The 9,361-nt window shown below is 41.1% G+C and overlaps 1 pseudogene; it reads left to right on the top strand.

The window, feature by feature from the left end:
- The first annotated feature begins 2,194 nt into the window (after positions 1-2,194).
- Positions 2,195-3,096, top strand: LOC122696511 (annotated as a pseudogene).
- Positions 3,097-9,361: the final 6,265 nt, after the last annotated feature.

Raw genomic sequence — 9,361 nt, forward strand, 5'->3', positions numbered from 1 at the left:
ACCCACCCCATTATTCTTGCCTGTAAAATTTCATGGACAGAAGAGCCTAGCAGGCTACAGTCCATGGGGTTACAAAAGAGTTAGAAATGTTTAGCAACTAAACAACAAATAATACTTAGATAATTTGTGTCTTTATTTGGTAGGATTAATTCCTATCTTTCCTAGTGCCATGAAGGGTAGTTCATATAAATATAAATCCAGAAAAATTTGTCTCAAAAAAGTGAAACAGTGAAATAAAAACACAAAATGGCCCATCAATCTTTCAAATATTATGGAAATACCTAAGTTATAAGATAAGTTAGAACCCTGAAATCCATTAGTAGTATCAGAGAGCAGGAAGTCATATACAAAAGTTGAAGCATTTAGGACTCCTGCAACTGATTATAAATCAAACTCACAAATTTACTTTCTTTGGAATTTAAAAATTTTAAGTCACTTGAAATCTCATAAAACGTCTTAATAAATAAAGACATGTACATTGAAAATTACACACATATTTGTAGCACAAGTATCTAAGCAGCTTTTAGACACCAGCTTGAACATCTGGAAGTTCTCCGATCATGTACCATGTTGAAGCCTAGCTTGGAGAATTTTGAGCATTACTTTGCTAGCATGTGAGATGAGTGCAATCGTGTGGTTATTTGAGCATTCTTTGGCATTGCCCTGCTTTGGGGATTCAAATGAAAACTGATATTTTCCAGTCCTGTGGCCACTGCTGAGTTTTCCAAATTTGCTGGCATGTTGAGGGCAGCTTTTTCACAGCATCATCTTTTAGGATTTGAAATAGCTTAACTAGAATTCCATCACCTCCACTAAGTTTGTTCATAGTGATGCTTCCTAAGGCCCACTTAACTTAACATTTCAGGATGTCTGGCTCTAGGTGAGTGATCACACCATCGTGGTTATCTGGGTTATAAAATATTTTTGCAAAGTTCTTCTGTGTATTCTTGCCATCTCTTCTTCATATCTTTTGCTTCTGTTAGGTCCATATCATTTCTGTCCTTTATTGTGCCCATCTTTGCATGAAATGTTCTTTAAAGGAAGATGGCTGAGGAATAGGACAGGGAGACCACTTTCTCTCCTACAAATTCATCAAAAGAATGAGTGAACACAGAGCAAACTTCACAAAACAACTTCTGATCACTAGCTGAGGTCATCAGGTGCCCAGAAAAGCAACCCATTGTCTTCGAAAGGAGGTAGGACAAAATATAAAAGATAAAAAGAGAGACAAAAGAGCTAAGGACGGAGATCCGTTCTGGGAAGGGAGAATAGAGGAAGTTTTCAAACACCAGGAAACCTTCACACTGGCAGGTCTGGGGGAAGTTTTTGAATCTCGGAGGGCAACCTGACTGGGAGGGGAACAAAAAATAAAACCCACAGAATATGTGCCTGAAAGCAACTCCCAGCAGAAAAGTATCCCAGACGCCCTCATCCACCACCAGCAAGTGGGGGCAGAACGGAGAGAAGCGGGCGGCACTGCTTAGCTTAAGGACCGGGCCTGAGTGCCCTGAGGACAATCGGAGGGAGCTTTTGTAAATTAGCAAGTTAAACTGTGGGACAGCAAAAGAGAGAGAGAAAATTACCCGGCTCGAACACTGCCGGCCGTTCGCAGAACAAAGGGACCGAGCAAGTCTAGAGAAGAGCTCGCAGGCTGCGGACCAGCCCATCCCCACCGGAGGCTCGAGGCAGGGGGGTGGAGAACGGGGCAGGCTCGGCCCCAAGGACCGCATCCCCTACCGCACTGTAAACAGGCCTCCAGTTTCTAATCAAAGACCTCCTGAGATTCTGGATGGTCGACATACACCAGGAGGGTCACGGCAAGACACAGGGCACAGGCACCCGACCGGTGCGGGCAGGGACTGGGGGCTGGGGCCGCAGAGGGCAGAAGGCGTATGCACCCAACTGGCGCGGGCGGAAACGGAGACTGGGACCGTGGAGGGGAGAAGGCGCGCTGCACCGGGGGAGAGTTTGCCCGTCAAGCTTCTGGCTTCCTGAGCCGCTCAGACGGGGAAGGCACAAAAAGCAGGCGCAGCTTTTTGTTCCGCGCTTTTGTGGAACACCCGAGGGCTGGAACCGCGCGCAGCGCAGGGCACGCTCCATATAGAACAGCCGGGAGCCTTTTGGCGCTGCCCTGAGAGGGGTCCATACGGCGTTGTTCTCGATTCCCATCGTAACTTAAAGGGAAGCTTTCACAATGTCCGGAGCCCTTGATGCCCTGCAAATGAAGGAGGAGGATGTCCTCAAATTCCTTGCAGCAGGAACCCACTTAGGTGGCACCAACCTTGACTTCCAAATGGAACAGTACATCTACAAAAGGAAAAGTGATGGCATCTACATCATAAATCTGAAGAGAACCTGGGAGAAGCTTCTGTTGGCCGCACGGGCCATTGTCGCCATTGAAAACCCTGCTGATGTCAGTGTCATATCTTCCAGGAATACCGGCCAGTGAGCTGTGCTCAAGTTTGCGGCTGCCACTTGAGCCACTCTCGTCGCTGGCCGCTTCACTCTGGGAACCTTCACTAACCAGATCCAGGCCGCATTCAGGGAGCCAAGGCTTCTGGTGGTTACCGATCCCAGGGCTGACCACCAGCCCCTCACAGAAGCCTCTTACGTTAACCTGCCCACCATTGCTCTGTGTAACACAGACTTTCCTCTGCGCTACGTGGACATCGCCATCCCATGCAACAACAAGGGAGCACACTCAGTGGGTCTCATGTGGTGGATGCTCACCCGGGAAGTTCTGCGCATGCTGGCACCATCTCCCGAGAACACCCATGGGAGGTCATGCCGAATCTCTACTTCTACAGAGATCCTGAAGAGATTGAGAAAGAAGAGCAGGCAGCAGCTGAGAAGGCTGTGACCAAGGAAGAGTTTCAGGGAGAGTGGACTGCTCCAGCCCCAGAGTTCACCGCCACTGAGCCCGAGGTGGCAGACTGGTCCGAGGGCGTGCAGGTGCCTTCCCTGCCGATTCAGCAGTTCCCCACGGAAAACTGGAGTGCTCAGCCTTCCACCGAAGACTGGTCTGCAGCTCCCACCGCTCAGGCCACTGAATGGGTAGGAACCACCACGGAGTGGACGTAAGCTGTTCTTCAACAGACTTCCACCAAAATGGAAAATAAACCGTTTCTAAAAAAAAAAAAAAAAAAAAAAAGAACAGCTGTGAGCCTGAGCAGCGCAGACGGAGAAAGCAGCGCCAGCCCCTCTCCGCAGCACAACGGAACTAGCAACCTGAATAAGAGTCCACCTCCTCCCGCCTGTGTCAGGGCGGATATTAGGCACTGAAGAGACCGGCAAACAGAAGCCAAATAAACAAAGGGAACCACTTCAGAAGGGACCGGTACAACAGATTAAAATCCCTGTATGTAACACCGACTACACCGGAAGGGGCCTGTAGAGATTGAGAAGTGCAAGCTGGAAGGAGGAGCTATCTGAAACTGAACCGAACCCACACTGACCACAACAGCTCCAGAGAAATTCCTAGATATATTTTTACTTTTATTTTTTTTTAGTATAAAAAGAAAATTCTTTTTTATTTCTTCTCTTTATTATCTTTTAAAATTCCCTATTACTCCCCCATTACTCCTTAACTTTCATTTTCATAGATTTTTACGATTTTTTTAATTAGGAAAAAAATTTTTTTTCTTGTGTTTTTTTTTTTTTTCGTTTTTCTCTTCTATTTCCTATTTTTCTTTTTCTCTTATTTCCTTTTAAAGTCCTCTATTACTCCTCTACTACTCCTTAATTTTCTTTTCATTGCACTATAACCTTATAAAAAAAAAAGAGAGAAGCCCTATTTTTAAGCCGAACTTCATATATATTTCTAAAAAATTTTTTGTGTATGTTTTGGTTTTTGTTTTCAATATAGTATTTTTAAGAGTCTAACCTCTATTTTAGATTTTTAATCTTTGTTGTTCAGTATAAGATATAAATTGTGGACATTTAAGAATCCAATATTCAGTTCCCATTTTTATTCAGGAGTGTGTTGATTATTCTCTCCCAATCTTGACTCTCCATTTTCTACCTCAGAACACCTCTATTTCCTCCTTTCCCCTTCTCTTCCCAACCCAATTCTGTGAATCTTTGTGGGTGTCTGGGCTACGGAGAACACTCTGGGAACAGACAACTGCGTAGATCTGTCTCTCTCCTCTTGAGCCCCTCTTTTTCTCCTCCTGCTCATCTCTATCTCCCTCCTCCCTCTCCTCTTCATGTAACTCTGTGAAACTCTCTGGGTGTCCCTCATGGGGGAGAATCTTTCACCATCAACCTAGAAGTTTTATTATCAGTGCTGTATAGTAGGAGAAGTCTTGAGAATACTGGAAGAATAAAACTGAAATCCAGAGGCAGGAGACATAAACCCCAAACCTGAGAACACCAGAAAACTCCTGACTACATGGAACTTTAAGTAATAAGAGACTGTCCAAAAGCCTCCATACCTACACTGAAACCAACCACCGCCCAAAAGCCAATAAGTTTTAGAGCAAGACATACCTCGCAAATTCTCCAGCAATGCAGGGACAGAGACACATCTCAAAACTCATTACTGGACACTCCATTGCACTCCAGAGTGAAGAAATCAAGTTCCATGCACCAGAACACCGAAGCAAGCTTCCCTAACCAGGAAACCTTGACAAGCCAATCATCCAACCCCACCCACTGGGTAAAATCTCCACAATAAAAAGGAACCACAGACCTCCAGAATACAGAAAGCCCACTCCAGACACAGCAATCTAAACAAGATGAAAAGGCAGAGAAATACCCAAAAGGTAAAGGAACATGAAAAATGCCCACCAAGTCAAACAAAAGAGGAGGAGATAGGGAATCTACCTGAAAAAGAATTTAGAATAATGATAATAAAAATGATCCAAAATCTTGAAAACAAAATGGAGTTACAGATAAATAGCCTGGAGACAAAGATTGAAAAGATGCAAGAAATGTTTAATAAAGACCTAGAAGGAATAAAAAAGAGTCAATTAAAAATGAATAATGCAATGAATGAGATAAAAAACAATCTGGAGGGAACCAAGAGTAGAATAACGGAGGCAGAAGATAGGATAAGTGAGGTGGAAGATAAAATGGTGGAAATAAATGAAGCAGAGAGGAAAAAAGAAAAAAGAATCAAAAGAAATGAGGACAGCCTCAGGGACTTCTGGGACACTGTGAAACGCCCCAACATTCGAATCATAGGAGTCCCAGAAGAAGAAGACAAAAAGAAAGGCCATGAGAAAATACTCGAGGAGATAATAGCTGAAAACTTCCCTAAAATGGGGAAGGAAATAGCCACCCAAGTCCAAGAAACCCAGAGAGTCCCAAACAGGATAAACCCAAGGTGAAACACCCCAAGACACATATTAATCAAATTAACAAAGATCAAACACAAAGAACAAATACTAAAAGCAGCAAGGGAGAAACAACAAATAACACACAAAGGGATTCCCATCAGGATAACAGCTGATCTATCAATAGAAACCCTCCAGGCCAGAAGGGAATGGCAGGACATACTGAAAGTAATGAAAGAGAATAACCTACAACCTAGATTACTGTACCCAGCAAGGATCTCATTCAGATATGAAGGAGAATTCAAAAGCTTTACAGACAAGCAAAAGCTGAGAGAATTCAGCACCACTAAACCAGCTCTTCAACAAATGCTCAAGGATCTTCTTTAGACAGGAAATGCAGAAAGGTTGTATAAACGTGAACCCAAAACAACAAAGTAAATGGCAACGGGACCACACCTATCAATAATTACCTTAAATGTAAATGGGTTGAATGTCCCAACCAAAAGACAAAGGCTGGCTGAATGGATACAAAAACAAGACCCCTATATATGCTGTCTACAAGAGACCCACCTCAAAACAAGAGACACATACAGACTAAAGGTGAAGGGCTGGGAAAAAAATATTTCATGCAAACGGAGACCAAAAGAAAGCAGGAGTCGCAATACTCATATCAGATAAAATAGACTTTCAAATAAAGGATGTGAAAAGAGACAAAGAAGGACACTACATAATGATCAAAGGATCAATCCAAGAAGAAGATATAACAATTATAAATATATATGCACCCAAAATAAGAGCACCGCAATATGTATGGCAAACGCTAACGAGTATAAAAGAGAAAATTAATGGTAACACAATAATAGTGGGAGACTTTAATACCCCACTCACAACTATGGATAGATCAACTAAACAGAAAATTAACAAGCAAACACAAACCTTAAGTGACACAATAGACCAGCTAGACCTAATTGATATCTATAGGACATTTCACCCCAAAACAATCAACTTCACCTTTTTCTCAAGTGCACACGGAACCTTCTCCAGAATAGATCACATCCTGGGCCATAAATCTGGTCTTGGAAAATTCAAAAAAAATTGAAATCATTCCAGTCATCTTTTCTGACCACAGTGCAGTAAGATTAGATCTCAATTACAGGAAAAAAATTGTTAAAAATTCAAACATATGGAGGCTAAATAACACGCTTCTGAATAACCAACAAATCATAGAAGAAATCAAAAAAGAAATCAAAATATGTATAGAAATGAATGAAAATGAAAACACAACAACCCAAAACCTATGGGACACTGTAAAAGCAGTGCTAAGGGGAAGGTTCATAGCATTACAGGCTTACATCAAGAAACAAGAAAAAAGCCACATAAATAACCTGACTCTACACCTAAAGCAATTAGAGAAGGAAGAAATGAAGAACCCCAGGGTTGGCAGAATGAAAGAAATCTTAAAAATTAAGGCAGAAATAAATGCAAAAGAAACTAAAGAGACCATAGCAAAAATCAACAAAGCTAAAAGCTGGTTTTTTGAAAAAATAAACAAAATTGACAAACTATTAGCAAGACTCATTAAGAAACAAAGAGAGAAGAACCAAATTAACAAAATTAGAAATGAAAATGGAGAGATCACAACAGACAACACTGAAATACAAAGGATCATAAGAGACTACTACCAGCAGCTCTATGCCAATAAAATGGACAACTTGGAAGAAATGGACAAATTCTTTGAAAAGTATAACTTTCCAAAACTGAACCAGGAAGAAATAGAAGATCTTAACAGACCCATCACAAGCAAGGAAATCGAAACTGCAATTAGAAATCTTCCCGGAAACAAAAGCCCAGGACCTGATGGCTTCACAGCTGAATTCTACCAAAAATTTAGAGAAGAGCTAACACCTATCTTACTCAAACTCTTCCAGAAAATTGCAGAAGAAGGTAAACTTCCAAACTCATTCTATGAGGCCACCATCACCCTAATTCCAAAACCTGACAAAGATGCCACAAAAAAAGAAAACTACAGGCCAATATCACTGATGAACATAGCCGCAAAAATCCTTAACAAAATTCTAGCAAACAGAATCCAACAACATATTAAAAAAATCATGCACCATGATCAAGTGGGCTTTATCCCAGGAATGCAAGGATTTTTTAATATCCACAAATCAATCAATGTAATACACCACATTAACAAATTGAAAGATAAAAACCTTATGATTATCTCAATAGATGCAGAGAAAGCCTTTGACAAAATTCAAAACTCATTTATGATTAAAACTCTCCAGAAAGCAGGAATAGAAGAAACATACCTCAACATAATAAAAGCTATATATGACGAACCCACAGCAAGCATCACCCTCAATGGTGAAAAATTGAAAGCATTTCCCCTGAAATCAGGAGCAAGACAAGGGTGCCCACTCTCACCACTACTATTTAACGTGGTGTTGGAAGTTTTGGCCACAGCAATCAGAGCAGAAAAAGAAGTAAAAGGAATCCAGATAGGAAAAGAAGAAGTGAAACTCTCGCTGTTTGCAGATGACATGATCCTCTATATAGAAAACCCTAAAGACTCTACCAGAAAATTACTAGAGCTAATCAATGAATACAGTAAAGTGGCAGGATATAAAATTAACACACAGAAATCCCTTGCATTCCTATACACTAACAATGAGAAAACAGAAAGAGAAATTAAGGAAACAATACCATTCACCACTGCAACAAAAAGAATAAAATACTTAGGAGTACATCTACCTAAAGAAACTAAAGACCTATACATAGAAAACTATAAAACACTGATGAAAGAAATCAAAGAGGACACAAACAGATGGAGAAACATACGTTGTTCATGGAATGGAGAATCAATATTGTCAAAATGGCTATTCTATCCCAAAACAATCTATAGATTCAATGCAATCCCTATCAAGTTACCAACGGTAGTTTTCACAGAACTAGACCAAATAATTTCACAATTTGTATGGAAATACAAAAAACCTCGAATAGCCAAAGTAATCTTGAGAAAGAAGAATGGAACTGGAGGAATCAACCTGCCTGACTTCAGACTCTACTACAAAGCCACAGTCATCAAGACAGTATGGTACTGGCACAAAGACAGAAATAGAGATCAATGGAACAGAATAGAAAGCCCAGAGATAAATCCACGAACCTATGGACACCTTATCTTTGACAAAGGAGGCAAGGATATACAACGGAAGCAAGACAACCTCTTTAACAAGTGGTGCTGGGAAAACTGGTCAATCACTTCTAAAAGAATAAAACTAGAATACTTTCTAACACCATACACAAAAATAAACTCAACATGGATTAGAGATCTAAATGTAAGACCAGAAAGTATCAAACTCCTAGAGGAGAACATAGGCAAAACACACTCCGACATGAATCACAGCAGGATCCTCTATGACCCACCTCCCAGAATATTGGAAATAAAAGCAAAACTAAACAAATGGGACCTAATGAAACTTAAAAGCTTTTGCACTACAAAGGAAACTATAATTAAGGTGAAAGGACAGCCCTCAGATTGGGAGAAAATAATAGCAAATGAAGCAACAGACAAAGGATTAATCTCAAAACTATATAAGCAACTCCTGCAGCTCAATTCCAGAAAAATAAATGACCCAATCAAAAAATGGGCCAAAGAACTAAACAGACATGTCTCCATAGAAGACATACAGGTGGCTAACAAACACATGAAAAGATGCTCCACATCACTCATTATCAGAGAAATGCAAATCAAAACCACAATGAGGTACCATTACACGCCAGTCAGGATGGCTGCTATCCAAAAGTCTACAAGCAATAAATGCTGGAGAGGGTGTGGAGAAAAGGGAACCCTCTTACACTGTTGGTGGGAATGCAAACTAGTACAGCCGCTATGGAAAACAGTGTGGAGATTTCTTAAAAAACTGGAAATAGAACTGCCATATGACCCAGCAATTCCACTTCTGGGCATACACACCGACGAAACCAGATCTGAAAGAGACACGTGCACCCCAATGTTCATCACAGCACTGTTTATAATAGCCAGGACATGGAAGCAACCTAGATGCCCATCAGCAGACGAA

This window comes from Cervus elaphus, chromosome 6 (genome assembly GCF_910594005.1).
Source record: "Cervus elaphus chromosome 6, mCerEla1.1, whole genome shotgun sequence".
In the NCBI taxonomy this organism is placed as follows: domain Eukaryota; kingdom Metazoa; phylum Chordata; class Mammalia; order Artiodactyla; family Cervidae; genus Cervus; species Cervus elaphus.